The sequence below is a fragment of the Haliaeetus albicilla genome, chromosome 17 (genome assembly GCF_947461875.1).
Source record: "Haliaeetus albicilla chromosome 17, bHalAlb1.1, whole genome shotgun sequence".
Taxonomy (NCBI): Eukaryota; Metazoa; Chordata; class Aves; order Accipitriformes; family Accipitridae; genus Haliaeetus; species Haliaeetus albicilla.
The window spans coordinates 21,274,798-21,293,253 of NC_091499.1; the positions used below are offsets into that span (position 1 = coordinate 21,274,798).

The following is an 18,456-nucleotide window of genomic DNA, read 5'->3' on the forward strand; positions in this document are numbered from 1 at the left end:
TCCAGTATTGTTCATGCAGTCAAAGCACCGATGGGCTTCAGAAGGGGGTCGTCTGAATAAGTCCTGTGGGATGCATCCCTTATGTGTCCTAAAAAATGGGAAAAGAAAGAAAACAAAAGCAGTCAGAACATCTGGTCAGATAACATGAGAAAAATGGACCTGGAAATGAGGACCAGGGTAGAAAAAGGGAACAACTGGAAAGTTAAATTCTTTGCCTAATTGTGTAATCTGCTCTAGCAAGATCTGGAGGGTTTTTTTCTCATCTCACATGTGGTCCATGGAAATGTATGTGTTCAACACTGAAAATATCAGATCTTGGTAGCAGTTTACCTCAGTGAGAGTAATGCCTAGTTCTGATTTGGGTCCTAAAATGCCTTTATTTGAATTCTCTTTGTCATGCTAGGCAGTGTCAGTCACCATGCTCTGCTGGTTGTGACCCCCTGGCAGTGTAGCTGCTATGGTGGTGATGCAAAACTCATTGCAGAGCATCCCAAGAGAAGACTGAGGAGGCTGGGGGGGCTCCAGCCCGACCTCCCTCATTGCAGCTCGGTTTTGCTGTGTTGAGCATACATCTCTCCTTTGCATGACTACGGATTTGGGGAAAGGCCAAGAGGGGCATCTTCAGTTTGCTTGCATAGGATGGATAGTACCTACAGAGTTAGCTGTTAGTGGGAGATGCGTATTTACATGAGAGTGGAGCTGTCTCCGGGATCCATCCCAGTTTCTCTGTGAGACCGACCAACCCTGTGGAGCCGCACACCAGCCCATGCAGTGAGGTGTCTCTGGGGAGCCCTGGTACACGTGGTATTCCCTGTCCTATCCCCATCCCAGGTGCTGGGGGATCCTGGTCCAAATGCTTCTCCTTCTCTGACTCCACTTTCCCACCTGTGCCGTGCAGAGAGCAGTACTTCCCAGCTCTGTAAAGCACACTGAGATGAAGGGGTGAAGGGTACTGTATAATTGCAAAGTATCATTATTCACCCATGCTCTTGTAGGATGAAAGGCGCTCTATGAAACCCAGAGAATGAACTATTATTATATCAGTTTCCAGCTTTTTATCACAGGAATTCCTCCATCTTCCTCTCCAGCAACCTCTGAGGCTCTGTGTGCCAGTGGCCCTTGAGGCACGAGGGGCAGCCGAGGCTGAAGCAGCGGGCTGGTGTCTCAGCCCGGCCGCCCGCTTCACGTGAGGCTGCAGGCGATGTGAGCTCAGGCGGTGCCCAGCCTGCCTGCGATGAGTCTCCCACCGCTCGCCCTGACCACCTCTGCTTGTCTGCTTTGCAGGAACACTTGCCGACAGGGTACCTTGCATGGAGAAAGGGAGCAGAGCAAACCACGTCACTCCACCGAATGACACCAGCTGGTCCGCTCACCACCCCCTCTGGCTAAAAGTCCAGCAAAGAAAGCAGCTTCCCGTCACGAAGCCCCTCCGAGGAAGCCTCAGTCCCACGGGTGCCTTTGACCCAGAAGACAGCACATCATGGACCCACACAGTGTGCTCAGCATTCCTGCGACCACCCCTCTTCTCCTCCAAGGAACGTTTTTTCCTCTTGGTTTCTTGCTGGGGGGGATTTTTCACCCTGGTTTCAAAAACCACACGGACCAACATAGGTACTTTTGCCTCTCTGACTTCAAAGTTCAGATATTTGAGACTGGACAATGATACGGATTTTATTTTTTTTAATTTTTTTTTTTTCCTTTGAAAAACTGCTGTGGTTTTGCTGCTACACTAAGAATCGTGATTTGCATTGTATGGTTTTGGACCTATTCAAGTTTTGATGGGGGAAAGGGGTAATACTGGAGTAGCAACGCTTCAGAGTCATCTCTGTCCTACCCATGATGCACTTTTAAATGAAGAGTTAGAATATTTTATTGGCTAATATACTTTCCTTGTTATTTTTACAAAGGCCACCTTTATCCTTTCTAATGCCATATTTTCAGTGTTACACTTTTATGGCTTTTAATTTTTGATTTGACAGATGTAAGAAGCAGCATGAATAGTTTATACTGTGGTTTTTCAGAGACTGAATGCCAAGAGAACTCAGTAAATGTTTATTCTTCTCAGCTTTCTCTTTAAATTCCCCTAAATAGCGCCCCATTTGGGAACAGAGCAAGAGTGTTGAACTAAAGACCAAAATTCCCTCAAGGTGTAAAATAATCTGAGGGGAATATTTGCTGGGCGTCACGAAAGACTTGGATGAAATTTCAACCCTGATGGTTTTCAGTGATCCAGGAAGGCAGTGAGACAATCTCTCCATATGCATAGCCCTTTCATGATAATTAGAATGGTATGGACAAACCAATGAAAACAAGGGTAAAGTGAGAAAGATCCCCCATGATTCTGTTTCACTGTTTGCTTTCTCCTGTCATGGTTAAGAGAAATGTGCAATTCGATCCTCAATCAGTGGGTGGAGGATAACAGGGTAGAATTTACTTGTGTGCACTTGTACAGTTGTAGCCAAGAGTCCAAAAGTACACTAGAGCATGTTATACTGGCACTGAATTGGTAAGAGAGTCGTGGAGTATCCCATTCTGACAAATAAAAAAAAAAAAAAAGAAAAAAAAACAACAAAAAAAACCCACAAAAAAACCACAAAAAAATCAAAAACAAACAAAAAAACTTAAAAAAAATTCAGATCACCTTGTGATTCAGTGTAACTGTTTACTAACTCGAATAAAGCAATTGTTCACTCTCGAGTGTTCAGAGTACACCTTTTCTATAAGGCTGCTGCGGGGAAGTGAGGAGCAGTTTGCAGGAGCAGTGTCTCTGACTGTGTCAGCGGTGTTGGGAGCAGGGTAGCAGAGTCAGTTGAACCAGAGCCTTGTAGTGATGGTGCACTATGAGCACTATGTATATACTGTATTTCTATATTTTCCTTTGTACAGATTCACTTAAGTCAAGCTACTGTTTTACAGGTGCTCCTTATTTATTAGAGCTGTGAAAGCTTGGAAAACACACCGGGCGAGTAAGCTCGCTTTTTAAAAAAAAAAAAAACAACAAAAAAAAAAGGGGGGGGGGGGAATCCAACAACTCCTGAGTCTAGGGAGAGAGCTCAAAGAGATACTGATGAAGCATCTTCAAGAGAGCAAGAATCTGAAGCACCCTCAGTGTGCTCTGCTTTCCTTTTGGGCTTACAACACTTTTCTCTCTCCCTGACTGGTGTCAGATTTATTAAAACAAAATAAATCTCCAAGAAAAAAAATGCACTTAAATGTGCTGTTGTTTTATTATTATTTTTTCCTTTTTGTGCATGTGGTTATTCATTCCTCTACCTGCCTGGTCACAGACCAAACAAAATTCAGTCTGAAGTCTCGGAAAAATATGTATAAGTGTTCTTGAAGGCTGTATCTCTGTCCCTTCCATTTTCATGCCTCCCTTGCCACTTCTCAGTTTCTGCAGTGTTTAAGGCATGGGGGAAAAAAACCCACAGTTAGTTAGCACAGTGCAGAGTTAGGTCCTGATCTTAAAGAGCCCTGGATGGATGCACTGGCTGCAGCTTCATTCATTTCAAGGGGATCTGTGCAAGCGCAGTTTGCTCATACTGCATTTGGGGCTGTGTACGGAGTGTGTTCTGCCTGCCTTTTGTAAGGACGGGGGTTTTCTATGCATGAACTCCCCCTGAAATCAAGCCTAGGTTCTTCAAAGCACCAAACCCTCCCAAATGCACCCAAAACTCTGCAACAGCAACAGATTTGCGGGCCCTGAGCTATCTCACACAATAGTGTGTGCTTCCCAGCTCTTGCGCAGCACAGCCAGCGCTGCTGATGGAGGGGTTTGAAATGTCCGGTGAGCTCTGTAACTATTTGACTGATTTCATTAACCAGCCATGTAAGGCAAACAACAACAGCATAAGCATGCCTGCTTGGAAGGGCATGTAGAGCAAAGCTTGTCTCCCTAGTAAACAGCTTGCTGCATCTCTATTTATTCATCTGAACTTGGCTGTAAAATGAAGGCCGTGTGTATTGATTTTGCTTTTGTCAGTGGTCCAGAATTGTTAGCACACATTTTCACTCTTCTGAAAAACAACAGACTCTTTAGAGAAATCTTTCTCTCTCGTGAACTGCTTTTTCCAGAAACGGAATCAGCTTGTCAAAAATCATCAGGACAGCAGAGGTAGAGAAAGCGATCTAGCTGGAGCTGGCTTCACACATTTCACAAACTTACCTTGGCTTTCCTGAAAATTTGCCCACCTTACACTTTCTTAACAACTTACCCCAAAATTCAGAACCTGAACAACGGCTTTGGACAGTTGAATCAGTTCATTGTTTGCTATTTAAAAAATATCTCCAGCTGCATATCTGGGGAGAAATATCCAAGTACACATAAACCTTCAGCAAAATGTAGACCAAATGGTACGATACATTATGCAAAAGAAACCTGCTTTATTTTTGAGGCCAAATCCATCCCTTGTACGATGCCAACAAAATGAATGGAATTACACAAAGGATGTAAGAAGGTCCTTCGCAATTAACGGGAACCCAGCAAAGGCTTGCAGAATGGTGCTCACTCGCTGCTGACATTATTTATTACGCACTAAGACCTAATAGTCAAGCCAAACTCTTTCCTGGAGAACTCACCATCAAGGAGCCAGACAAAGAAAATCCTGATGCACTGGGAGACACAGTGGAAGGTTCCTGCGTGCAACAGCAATCGCTCCAGCTCTTGCACACGTGCAGTTTTGAGATGCAGAGACTGTCTTCATGAGCAGAGAGAGGCAGCTTTGCCTCAGGTCTCTAAGCAGCCAGCCCTGCATGCATCCCTTCGCACTGCCGGGGTAGAGGGGGAGTTTGCTGTGATCAAGCTGTACAGGTCCTTCTGCTGGCACTGAATTCTTGCTGTCAGCAAGAATTTTGCCCTTGTGATAAGAGGGGGTCTGTGTGCTGCAAACACTCTGCATTAATTTCCTCCTGTGTTGTCTTAGATGATTTGAGGGCTTTATTTTTTTCAGAACTACTACACATGTCAGTATTTGAGTGGCCCAATTCTGTGAATAAGAAGGTCCCTCAAAAGGAAAACATTTCATGCTTTTTCTATGCTAAATGATAGAAATAAATTTGCTTTGTTCAAATAAGTGCTGTGCGCCAAATTTGCAAGGATGCTTATCCAAGTGAGATATCCCATTCTGAGGTCCATATTTGGACACCTAAATCAACACTCAGCCAAACACATGCATGAGGCATTTCAGTGCCATTTGGAGTGTCCATATATAGAACTGGATGCCCTAACTTCATTGCCTTTGTTTTAAAAATAGGCCTGGAATATGTAAAGGCATCATTTAATAACAACTATGACAAACATTCTGTGCTCAAACCAAGAATAAATTTGCTGGTGCTGATACAGGTTGATTCCTGTGGAATTGCTCTGGATTTACGGAGGTATAACTCAGAAAAGAAATGGCCCCTTAAGTTGCTTTGCCTTCCACTCCCACCCAAAGCTGACTTGATGTTTGGGATCTGTGAATTAGCGAAGGTGGTACTTGGGCAGTATCCACATGCATGCAAGCAGCAGAGGGAGAGAGAGTCAGGAACTGAGTTGCAATGGCTTTGTATTGAACATAACTGCTCAAATGTCTTGAAATGGGTAGAACAGCTTTACATAGGCTTGCACACATTTTACTTGTCATTTATGTGGTATTGGGCAAAGAAATGCAATGATACCTTGAGCAACGCTAGGATATTTTCCAGAAAACATAGGATGCATGAGCAAAACACACAGCTGTGAAAAATACAGCTGAACAGCAGCTCCTGGCTGTTTTCTTCCAGCAACGATGGGAGCATGGCCCCTCGGAGGTGCAATGGATGCTGGATGCAGGGTGCTGCAGCACCTCCAAGGGAGACCGGGTCTCTGACGCAGGGGTGCTGCTCAGCCTGTCATGTTGGCCAGTCAAGACCTGTTGGGACTAGAACTTCGGTGACACTGTGAGGAACTGACCTAGCCACAAGGCAAAAAAAAAGAGTAACTGAGGTTGCTGATAGTCTCTTTTCTCGAAGATGTTCCCTGGTGTCTAAAGCATCACCTATCTACTGGAGCAGGTGAGTGTCTCAGCCACTTTACCCACTGCTCTACTGAAATAGTTTTCCAAGGACATGTAAGACAAAGACAGGCAGCCAGGTGCACTGACCGGGACCTTTCCTTACAAATGATGCAAGCATCCAAAAGCTGTGTGTCCCTGCATCCAATGCCCAGGCACCGGGCTGTCATGGGAGAAGGGGCAGCCTCGCCTGCGCCTCCTACGTGGGACTCGTTGGCATCCGGGCTGCCCGAACTGGGAAGGAAAGCTTGGTTATTATTAGCCGATAAGATAGCTGATGACAGAGATGTGTTGCGATTCCCACCTCTCAGCAGACCTACTTTTTCTTTGAAGGATGTTGCTGAACCTATTAATAAAAGAAAAAGGCTTGAGGAAGAAGTAATGCTGCCTTCTTTTCCAGCAGAGCGTTGTGGTTAGGGGGCTTGCCAAGGGGCTGGGAGACTCAGCTTCACTCGCCTTCTTCAGCTGAAGGAATCGAGCCCACGTAGGCCCACGCAAAACAAGGTGTTGAGAGAGGCTCTCATCCCTCCCCATGTCCCAGGCCAGGATCGATGAGATTTCATCTCTCCCGGTCTGTCCCCTGGGACACGAGCTATGCCAAGAAAGGCAGGAGAGGTGGTCTTCGCTCCTCGTGGAAGAGACGCGGATATGGCATCCGCAGGGCCGGGAAGAGGGAGCCCAGCCCTCGAGTTAGCGCTTGAAGGTCTCTCCTGAAACAAGGACCTCTGCTTCTGCTCCCGAAATGGCTTCAGAGTTGCTGCAGTAAACCCTGACCCATTACAGAGCCCATCTCTGAAGCAAGGGGGGCCTTCCCGCAGCCGGCACTCGGGGCCCACCTCAGCGTGTTGCAGCCGTGGGGACCCCCACACTGCCAGGGCCCCCCGCAGAGCAGGGCAGGGAGGGCAGGCGGCCGAAAAGGTCCCTGGGGCTGCAGCACTGGCGGCATCACCCTGTCGGCTTTAGAGCTGGGGAGCGTGCCAGCCCGGCGGGATCGCACCAGCAGGCCTGCCCCGCGTTTGCTGTGTGACGCTGGGCCTTCGCGCTACCCGCCCTCCCCTTCTGGAGTACCTCAGGAGACGTGGCTTCCAGTTTTTGCCAGGGGCGATTGATTTATCAGCTCCCAGTTGCTAGCGTGGTCTTCGGCACGACGGGCATTACCGCACACGCGAAATGCATTGTTCGGCGGGGGGGGCCGCGGCTCGGGAGCAGCCCGCTCTTTAGCTCGCAGGTATCTTTCCAAGCATAAGCCTGAGCAGGCGCCCAGGCGCTGAAGCACGGCTGGATGCTGGGGAAAGCTGGCTGCCGCCCGCCCGCGAGAGAGGTCCGGCGGGATGATTTACGGGCAGGGTCAGGTAGAGGAGCTGACACAAACGGGTCAGAGAGGATGGGTGCCAGCCCGCAGGCTTATTGTCGGTCGACATCCAGGGAACGGGGCGGGAAGCGGGGGGAGCGTGAGTCGAATTCCTTCATAACGTGAATTATAAAATCATTTCCTGCGTTAGGGGTTAGGAAAGAGAGCGAAGGACCCAGAGATCTTCCAAACAGAAAACAGCTTTTGTTAAGGCTTTTGGCCTAAGGAGTTTGTGGGGGGTGGGGTGGGAAGGGAAAGTGCTGGCACATTTTTGGCTGGAAGCCTCAGACAACATATTTTTTATTCTAGTCTTTATTTTTCAAAATAAAATCATAGCGAGGCAGCAACAAAGAGGGGGGAAGAGGGCAAAATTAAGGGGAACGGTACCCAAGTATTTCCCCCTTCATTCCGTCCCTGCCGTTAGACACACAGGGTCTCCTTTATTATATACAGTAGCGGGATTAAGCCAGTGGCCCAAAGGCTAGGAATGCAATGAGATACTTTTATACTTATTGATCCTTTTTTTTTTTAGGGAGATTGTTTTCATGAAAGTTTAATTCACCTTTTTTAGCTTTTGAGTCTAACTGCCACACATTTTATCCCGCTTCTTTGTGAAATGCTAAATCCATCGGTAGGTTTTAGTTTTCCTGGTGTAACTTTTCAGAAACTGTATATCTGCATAGCAACCCCACTGCAGGCAGCTTATGTCACGGTATCACATGTCAGAAAGATGAAAAGAACTCCAAATCTGAGCTGCTCCGCAAACTTATGTCCCCTATTCTTGGACATATATCTTCTGTACTTAATATAAGTGTCAGGAAGGCAATTTCAAGGCCAGAGAGGTGCAAAGTTTTATCTTGGAGATGACAAAAAAAAAAAAAAAAGATGACACATGACCTCAGTTCAGCCTTGTGCGGACAATCAAATGAGAAACAAAGATTGTCTTTTTCCTCCTCTCCTCACTCCCCCCCGGCCCCTACCTCCCCGTGTCCCTGTTGTCTGCTTCCAACTGCAACTTGAGCCTGGATCCTGAGCCCGGTGTCCAGATTAGAGATTGTTGACTCAGATTTAGTGGTGAAACTTGAGCCAGGTCCTGTTGATGGCATAGCCTTGAAGGAGCAGGTTTACTTCAAGCCAAAAGAGAGATTACATGTCAGATGAGAGCCTGCCTTTTCTTTATCACAAACTTCCTGATATCCCTCTGTTTTAATAGTGTTGTGTCGTTCCCCCCCCATGTGCCCACTTTCAATTCCTTCTATAGGGTGTCATAAATCAGGAAATTAGCAAGTGTGTAGCTGCCCTTTGCCACAGGCAGAGACAATGAGCTTGCTGTGTTTTTAACCAGTGGGTAGCACTTAACATAATCAATGGAGAGCTACGTGCAGAAAGGATGAAAAATTGGGTCTTGGTCTGACCACTTACAGGGTATTTCTCATCACCCAGGCAAGCTGCTTTTATGAGAATATGACATGCCCTGGAAGCTTGCTCTCCATTTTGCAGGAGAGTCATTAAAAGAAATCATTACATGTTTTTTTTTGTTCCTTGGCACACACGCTGCTTTTCCTTGGCTTCTGATTTCATCCATCTTTCAGGCGCTTCGTGCCTTTAGTAATTTATGTGCAAGATTTTTCCAAACCTCCAAATGTTTTTCCATTTGGCAAACTGTGGAAGCCTCCACAGAATGTAACTGTAGAGTTTTCTTGTACTTCAAAACATGAGCCCTGTTAGCACAAAGATGCATCTAATACTTGTAATCCTGTACATAAAAGCTATAAATTTATATAAGACAATCAAAGACATTGTTCCTTCTTGTGACTCTTTACTAGCCTTGTTGCTGTAACCCCTTACTTGATACACAAAGGGAGGATTTCTCTGTGAGCATTGTTGTTTTCTTTAACTATAGTTTTTGGAAGCTTTACGGTACCATATGGAGAACTATTTTATTCTGCTGCTGGTAGCTTTCTCAATACTGGCTATAAATTAGATAATTTTCCTTGTGTCTGATAGCCACACGCTATCAGTCAGACACGTTTGCTCTCACAGGAAAATCCAGGAGAATTCAATAGAAAGCAATAACCTTCCCACCATATAGAATTTAATGGAAAGTTTTATTCCCTAGTCTAATACTTACAATGGTTGACTAAAAAAAATATCTTGTTTTTCACCCTCCATTAAGTTCACGAGTTTGTAGGCCATTTTTTACAGAAGTCTCCTCACCTTGCTCCTGTCCAGCCCCGGTTCTTGAGAGGGACACATGCCAGCAGATACCCCGGCTGGGCTTTTCAAGGGCTCCCAAGGGGATTGGGCACTCATATGCGTTTTGGGGAGACTTGAGGATGAGTGTGGGGTCAAGAAGCAGTTAGGTTGCTGTGAGCTGCAATCTGGTCTGCTATGGCTTTCTTCAGGAATGCAAACCCAAGGGCAGATTCATTAAATGTTTTTTATAATGCAGTCCAGTGAGTGACATCCCCAAAATGGCAGAGTATGTAACCATGAGAAAAGAGACCTTTCTTCAGCCATCCATGCTCACGGGAAATTACCAGGCATTGAGGAACAGCAACAGCATCTTTGCTTGCATTTGTTTATTTTCAAAATCCCTAAGTAGTTTACAAGGTTGCACTATAAAATACTTCCATTTTTTGGAAGTCCCAACTGGACTAAGTTCCTGAACAAAGAGTGTGTTTTGCCAGCAGAAATGGGTCCAGATCAGGCCTAACGTATTATTTACACCGAGTTGTGCTCCATCGCTCCTTCTCGGCATGTACTGCCCTGCTTGCCCTGGAAATAAATGCTCAGTGAGACTATAGAATAACTGGTGGGATAAGTTGCTTTGACAGTTCTTCACCCAAACTCCTGCATCTAAACTGAATTTGCATGGAAAGAACTATGCATGTTTCACTTAAGAAAGGCCAGATCTGTTGTCAGCTAGTGCAAATCCATCAATTCCTCCAGAATCAGTCCTGATCTACCCTGGCACAGGAGAGAGGTGACTCAGAGCAGCGGCCGGGACTTCATTTTTAAAGAAATGAGGACGAACGCTGAGAGATTTGACAGTCCGGTCCTGCCTTCGTTTCCATCTGTGTCAATCCAAAGTAACTAGAGGGAAGGCTGGGTGAAAATCTTCCAGCCGACACTGCTGCGATCGAGAACAGAGTTAGTCTTTTATACATCGTTCCTCAGCCTGCCGAACTATGGTGACATTTCTCTGAGACTACATGACATCTGCATTAATAGCAGAAGATGTCATTGTGATCTGGGCTATTATGGCGAATTGATTGCTATTATATCACTTTAAAATAAACTATTTCCCAACTAAATCAAATTAAGGGTACTTTATCAGTGTAGGCATGAGGCACATTTTCTTCTCATAATTTACTTCCTCTTAAGTGACTCTAGATTTTTGTTTATCTTATTGGGTTGATAAAGTAACGTGCTCAATTGTCAGCACACATTAAAAAATAATATCTAGCCTATCTAGCCATTGAGAGAGAGAATGTGTGGGAAACGCCAAGGACACCGGGGCACAAGCATGCACTTTGCCTAGGCTATTAAGCTGCAGCATTTTAGCATTTCCAGAGCTTTTTTTTTTACCTAGTTTTAATTTTTGACTGGCTGAGCGCTTTTCCTGCTCTCTCAAACTCCTCTGCATTGCATCCAGTTTGCTCTTCCAGAACTGATCGAATAGTACAGCAGGTCACCACCCCTGCTGAAATCAGCCAACAAGCCGACCATAACCCCAGCAGATGTTTGCGGTTTATAGGCCAAATGAGAGCCCCGCAGACCAGCGAAATACCAGCACCACAGATGTGGAACCTGGCCACTCGACATGAGCAACACAAAGCCCCATCCTGCCCAGCCGGGCTGGGACTTCCAGAGGAGCAGAAGGTCTGAGAGACTAATTAGCCTGCAGAGCCAACACGCTGGCCTATGCTCCATCATTTTGATGGGCGCAAAGTCCTTTAATGAAATGCTGCATGAGTGAAGTCAGATGAGGCCCCTCTGTAACTTCACCTCTGAGTCTGGCAATCACCTGAGTTCATAATGTCCCCGAAACGTGCCAGCCGGCTACGCCAGGCTCTGCCACTCACCCCAGCTGGGCCGGGGATGGCCAACCAGCCTCATTACCACAGCCCAAACCGCTCCTGCACTCTGAATGCAAAAAATGGGAGCTAGAAATGTGACACCATGGAGAATTTTTTTTTTTTTAATTACAGATGCTGCTGGTAAATAATGAGGAAAAGAAGGACCAGCAGCTCTCAGCAAGACATCGGAGAGACTGAGAATGTCACAGCCAATCCTCCACCGGGCTCTTTTGTTCAAAGCACATTATTTCTCTGCTGAAAAAGCCACGCTTTGTGCTTTCTGACCCTGACAGGCACGGATATTCTTTGTGGCTAATGTTAGCTCTTGAAATCTCCACACCTTCCATGATGCCTTCCCGTACGGATTGCCACTGGAGCATCGGAAAGGTGTGGTTCAAAGAAAAGCTGGGAAAAAAACCCCAGCATTTCGAACGCACCGCCGGGCAGAGGCCTCAAACCCGTGCCCGTGCCATTGCTGGTACAACGTGCATTTTCCCGTATGCCACTTCTGATGCTGAATAATTTAAGACGGACCTGAGCCTTTTGGAGTGACGCTGTTGGGACTGAGGGGGAGGGCGGCAGCAGCAGGGACGCTTTTTCAGGAATTTCTGCAGAGCGTGCTTTCGCCTGGGAAGGATGAGCCCCTACCGCGGACGAGGCTGCGTTAGGACCCGGCCTGCCCGCCCGCTGCCGCTCACCGCCCGGCCCCGGGCGCCACCGCCCCCGCCCGCCGGCCGCACTGCGGCGCCACCTGGCGGCGCCGCCGGCTGCGCGCAGGAGGCTTGCCCCGGGGAGGGCAGGGGCGGGCGGGCGGACAGTAGTCGGCGGGCCGGGGTGGGGGGAAGCCCCGCGCCCAGCCCGCCGCCGCCCTCGTCCCCAGCCAGCCGAAAGCAAGCCGCCGCCGCCACCGCCTTTCGCTGCCCGCCGCCCGGGGCGGGCGTGCGGTCTGGCAGCCGCAAGGTGTCAGCCGCGGGCCGGGCAGGTGGTCGCCGCTGGCCGCGCCTGACGGCGGCTCCGCGGGGTGCGCAGGCCGGCCCTTCGCGGCCGCGCCGGACCGGGCTTCCCGCGGCGGGGCGCGGGGTTTGCCGGCCGCCCCGCGGAGACAGGCCCTGCGAGCTCGCTGCTCGCCGCCGAGGCCCGCGGGGCGGGAGGGCGGGCCGCAGCCGTTGCCGCGCCTCCTCGGGGGCCGGGGCGGGGAGAAAATGGCCGGCCCCGAGCTGCGGCAGGGCTGGGGCGGGGGCCCGGCGAGGGGTCGGGGCCGACCGCCGCCCCGGGCCGCTTCTCCCCGTGGAGCGACAGACAGGGAGTAGCACCTCTCCCAGCCTTGCTCCCGGGGCGCTTGTAAGGCCTCTCAGACGTTAGGCGCGGGTGATGTCCTGGGCCCCGCAGGGGTCTGTGGATATTACGAGCTCTGGGCTCAGGGTGGATCCATCGAAGTTGCCAGAGAGCCTGCTCGCATCAAAGGCGTTGAGGGTCCCTCCTTCTGCGGTATCTTTAATGCAGGTTTCAAGGGAGCCGAGCACTTCAGTGGGAATTAGGGACCTAGGTGTTGGCCGAGCGTGTGTGATTTAGGGGCAGAAATGCCACCGCACATCTCTGGGACGGGTGCACGGGATCGCTGGGTCAGGTGTCCGTAGTTAGACCGGCGTTTGTGGGGCTACAGGGTTTTACAGCCACTGCGAGCAGGTGAATCTCTTGCAGGGCTGCTCTAACAGCACACTTGATCTCCAAATGAGATCACCAAGGTTCCTGCCGTGTGATACCTCTTGTTTCTGCGGGCAGTCCTGCAGGCTTCCGTTCTCCAGGCCATGATTCCCCGCTGGGAAGCCAGCACCCAGGATCTGGCAGCTCCAACAGACCTGGAATCAGTGTGCTGGTGGATTTTGCTAACATGATCCAACAGTTCTTTGTAAAAATGGAGTGGCTCTGTTGTAGACCAGCATGCATCATACTTAAAATAAATCCCCTTTTATTGGTAGGAGACAGGAAACAACAGAGTGATTAACTTATTCCTGAAGTTATGTGCTTAACTCATGGAAATAAATTAAGAAGCTTTTTTTTTTTTCTTCTGCCGTGTGTGTAGTTATTTATGATGTCTAGTGAGGAGCCAGGTCCCAAAGCAGTGTTCTTCATTCCCTAGGTAAAGAGCAGGAAACTGAATTCTCAACTGTTCTTCATTATGAGCTCTAGAGTTCATTGTCGATTGACATTTACCTCTACTGTGAGTAAACCTGTGGCTGCCCCTTTGCAGGACTGTGAGTGGCTAAATGATGCCTTAGAAAATGCTTTGTCTGCACCTACAAATGTAGACCCTGGAAAGCAGGGCACATTTTAAAGGAAACAATCCCAATCTGAGAATTCATCTGATCCAAAGAATCCTCTGCATGTGGTGATTCCTTGGATTAGCTCTGTTAATCCCACTTAATGTCAATATGATCTCTCCACGGGTCTCCTTTTGTGTTATGCTTGTAGAGAAGCGGGTGAAGGCTGCTTCCCCCGTGTATGGTCTGTTACAGCTAGAGAGCTGAGATGGTGGTTTTGGCAGAGGAGGCCCCATTGCAGTTAACAGTAAGATTTCCTGGAGTTTCAATTGACTCTGGATGACACTTCTATGTAACTGCTTTTATACTCTGTTCTCTAAAGTATTTATGCACAAAGAATGCCTCACTGAAGAAGTTTCATTTTCTCAAATAAAAAGGCATATGCAGATTTCCTACAGATTATATTCCATAGAAACAAAAACAAAACCAAAGAAGACATACAAATAGGCCTTCTTGTAGCATGGTCTGAGTCAGGTGGGGTGTGCAAGGCACCACAACCTTAAAGAGATAAATAAATAGAAGAAATTTCACTTTAGGATCAGAATTAACCTAAATTGGATGTAGAAAACAACTTGAAAGATAAATTCAAAGTGAATATCTCTTCATGTCCAAAGAGTTATTATTTCAAATGTGAACAGAGGAAAACAGTTATTTCCACAGTTCTAATAAAATCATAAAGGGAGTGTAGATCTTTAAACAGTAGTTCCTACATACTTCTTTGGGACTTTATCTTTAAAAACTGCTGTAAAGTTTCTGTACCTTTAGCTGTAATCCTGCTATAAATAGCTATGACATGAAATTGACTTTATTACAACTAATTAATTTTACTGTTAATTCACTTCATTAAAATTAATTAACTAAATACCAACAACCATTATCTTTGAGAGAAAAAAAAAAAGTTAATTCATGAAATGGGATTCCCAATAGGTCAAATGGAATACTTTTCTGCACCTTTTTTCTCTGGCAATGCTTTCCAAAAAAGCACAAGAAAGATTTGGGGTGAAGAGCAGCAATGCTGTTTCTTTGAAACACTTTTCTCTTCCAGATCTGATCCTCATCTCCTGTCCTGCCTGCATCCTTGACAGTCCTGTTAGCTTCGTGGCTTTCACCACCTTTTTGTGACTAAGGGGAGAAATGCATCTGAGCTTGCTCTGGGGGTGATACTGGGGAAAATAATGCCATGACCCATAGGCCACATACATAAAGATGCGTGCATCTTTATGGATGTTTCTAGGGCAGGCTCAGTCCCATATAGAAGAAACATTTCCTCAGCAGCTGTGAATAGCTTCAGAGTGCTGGAACAGAGCAGAGCTAATGAATTGCCTGCTAATGCCCCATCCATGCTTATGACAGTTAGTAAAGGCACCAGTGACAAGGTAATTTTTAATAGGATGAACGGTGTGTCAGAATACTAATAGGGCACTAAAAGGAGTGGTTTCCAGGGGAGTCACCTCATTGCTCAAGTGAGAGAGGGGACTATTCCCTCCGGCCCTTTCCTCAGAGCTCCCAAGGACTGTCACCTATAATGATCCAAACCCCACAGCCTCTTCTGAACTACTGCTTAATTGGGAAAGTACTTCGGAGAAAAAGGAGTCAATCCTGCAAGCCACCGAGCTTCCCAAACCTCACTGAGCTTAACTTAAGCCTTGCTGAGTTCAGCTAGACTTGGAGGATTCAGCTGGTTAATGGTTAATTATTTGTGTTGCCTAAATAGCCCCCACCAGTGACTAAGCCCCTCAGGGTCACAGACTGTCTAAAAAGTAGGAGAAGGCAATCCAATCGCCAAAGAGCTAGTTGGCACAGTGATAAGATGGATGGCATCCCCTATATATAGACTGGCAAGGGACTAGTAGGAAATAATAGTTGTTGAGCTAGATCTGCTTACCTGAAGATAACTATGGGAGAAATAAATGGGTAACAAGGATGGGTAACAAAAATGTTTGAAAGTGTGAACAGGCTTCCATGCAAAGGGAGAGGTAGAAGGTTGCAACTACTCTTTGCATAGAAAGGAGCACAGAATAGTGGCACGAGGGTAGGTGAAATATTGCTACTTAGCCTTCACAATGCAGAAAGAAATTAAAAAAACAGTACAAGGATTTGTAGGCATTACATATTAACCTGAGGATACCATTGCCACAGGCCTTTGGAGGCAGAGTAATTTTTAAAAAGATAACGTGCTTACAGAGGGATGACCATTCAGAGTTAAGTTTTCCAGAGCACAAGCCAGCTGTTAGCTGCCTGGCAAAACATCTGGATATATTTGTGGTCTTCGCATCTTCTTCTGATGCTCCCATTGAGTGCCAGCCAGAGAGATGTTACAGTCTGAAATGGACTTGGAGCTTCTAGGTAATTCTGCCATGAGTAAGGCAACCACCTGCACAAGTAAAAATCAGATCAGTTCAATCCTTTGACTGTACGGTGGTAAACCCTGAAGATACTTACACTCAGGTTTTGGCATTTTGTGAGCCTTGTGCACTTATTTTTAACCCATCAGTGCAATAAACGCAGGACACAAGAAAGAACAGTACTGGCACAATTATTTCCTTGTGTGATAGTAAAACCATCATATCTTACCTGCTGGCAGTAAATATATCAAGGACTTCTCCGTAGAAAAATGCTGTCTGTTATAGATCACTGGTTTAATAATGAAAAAGAAACACAGTGAACCCTCAGTTTGGAAAAGTTAGTAAGTTTTACTGCAAATGTGCCTGAAATACATTGAAAAAAAATGTGTCCCAGTCAGATTTCTTCCAAAGAAACCTTACAGTCTTCACTTTTGCAAGGAACCCCACCAAAATCAATGGTGCTATTCACTATTAAAGCTTATTAATGTGAGAGCACGTTTACGTTACAGGAACCAGCTGCAAGAGTCCTCTCTTACGAACCAAAGATTTATCTACCTAGCAAAGATTTATTACTCTGAAGCTAAGGTTGAAATGTGCATATCTGTATATCCCTGTAATTACAGTATGTGTCTTCAGTTGCTTCATATATCTAGGTACTCTGAGTGGCCTGATAGCTGTATGTCAGAGAGATGTTGTGAACTGATCCTTTAAGAGCCTTTGTGCTTAAATGTAATGTTTTCCAGCCACATGCCATCACTGATATTCCTGGTTTTAATATTAGTATCATCCTGGTCACAGGTAGGGTTGTTAAACAGTAGCCAGTCAGCCTTTTACAAATGATAACTGGTTTTTATTATTATTTCACATTTCCCTCTAACCTCTGCCAGCAGCCTCAGCTGCTTGTTCCTAACCACTCCTGGAAGCTTTTAGCTGTGACTTGGACTAGCTCTGCAAAAATCGCTGTTGCTGTTTGGTTCATCCTGGGGGAGAAAGGGATTTGGAGGAGGAGGGGAGGCAGAAATGAGCAGTAAAGCAGAGGACGCAGCAGCCTTGTGTCAAGCAGCTTCTGACACAACAGAAACTTTCTCCACCCGTGGTAGATGTGCTGTTAGAGGATCCTTTACTCATTCTTTTCCATGCCTCAGTTACGTTGGATGCAAAATCAACTGTTTGTCTGGCAATCCTCTAGCTGTGGGCCAGAAACCTCCCTCTTTTAAGGGGAGAGGAGGAAGAGCACACAAACGATCATTGGTTTTTACTACTTTCTTCCAAATCAATGATCAATTGCATTTACAGAGCAAAATCAGCAGCTGTCACCACAAGTCTGACTCACTCCTGATTGATAGACTCCAAAAAATCTATGTATATCAATATAGATCAATACTCATCTGTTTATAGAGAAGCAGGAGTTATATGGATATACAGGTAATATGCGGTACATGCACATATGAAAATATAACCAAACAGCCTCAGACCTCAGTGATGCTCAGGGGGCCAAGGGCCAAAAGGACAGTATTTCCTTCTGCTCCACCTTTCATTAACAGGATCTGGGACTGCATATACGGTTACCAGTCCAGTGACAAGATGGTAGTTTGCTGGCTACCTGGTTTCAAAAAACCAGGCCTGCTGTTACTTTGGCCTCGGTGGTTGCCCCAAGGCTGTGGTGTGTGTACAGATTGCTCTGTGCCTGCGCTGCAGCCCATTTGTCTGGGAAAGCTGGAACAAAATGTAATGTTCTGGTGGTGGGGAGACCAGAAATTAGCCGTTGTGACTGCTGAGCCCTCGTTCAGCTCAGGATTGTGCCTACTACCCCAGCTTTGTAGTGGCATCCCCTCTGGCTCTGACTCTGTGCGTATCCTGCCGTGGTCCCTGAAGGCTGGCAATGGGCCCTGTGCAATGTGTGGGTAGAGAAAAGACCCCAAGAGAGGGAACGGTACTCAGCTTATTCATGGGTCAGCTGCCTAAGCCCATCGCCTGGGCTTGTTGGCAATGGAGGTCTTTCATTTCTCAGGCACTTCAGCAGCAGGAAAGTGTGCTATTTCTCTTCAGAATCAGCCCTCAGGCCTCTCTTGAAATTAGGTACATTATAAGACAATTAGATACATAATAAGAAAGTAATCATAGAATCATAGAATAGTTTGGGTTGGAAGGGACCTTTAAAGGTCATCTAGTCCACCCCCCCCCCCCCGCAGTGAGCAGGGTCATCTTCAACTAGATCAGGTTGCTCAGAGCCCGTCCAACCTGACCTTGAATTTTTCCAGGGATGGGGCATCTGCCACCTCTCTGGGCGACCTGTGCCAGTGTTTCAGCACCCTCACTGTAAAA

The 18,456-nt window shown here is 46.8% G+C and overlaps 1 protein-coding gene across 3 annotated transcripts in view; it reads left to right on the forward strand.

Moving 5' to 3' along the window:
• Positions 1-3,207, forward strand: part of SOBP (sine oculis binding protein homolog) — a 119,248-nt gene extending 116,041 nt beyond the window's left edge. For all 3 annotated transcript variants that reach the window (XM_069804981.1, XM_069804983.1, XM_069804982.1), the window contains one exon: positions 1,285-3,207. The gene's annotated coding sequence lies outside the window, so the exon portion shown is untranslated. The remainder of the gene's footprint in view (positions 1-1,284) is intronic.
• Positions 3,208-18,456: the final 15,249 nt, after the last annotated feature.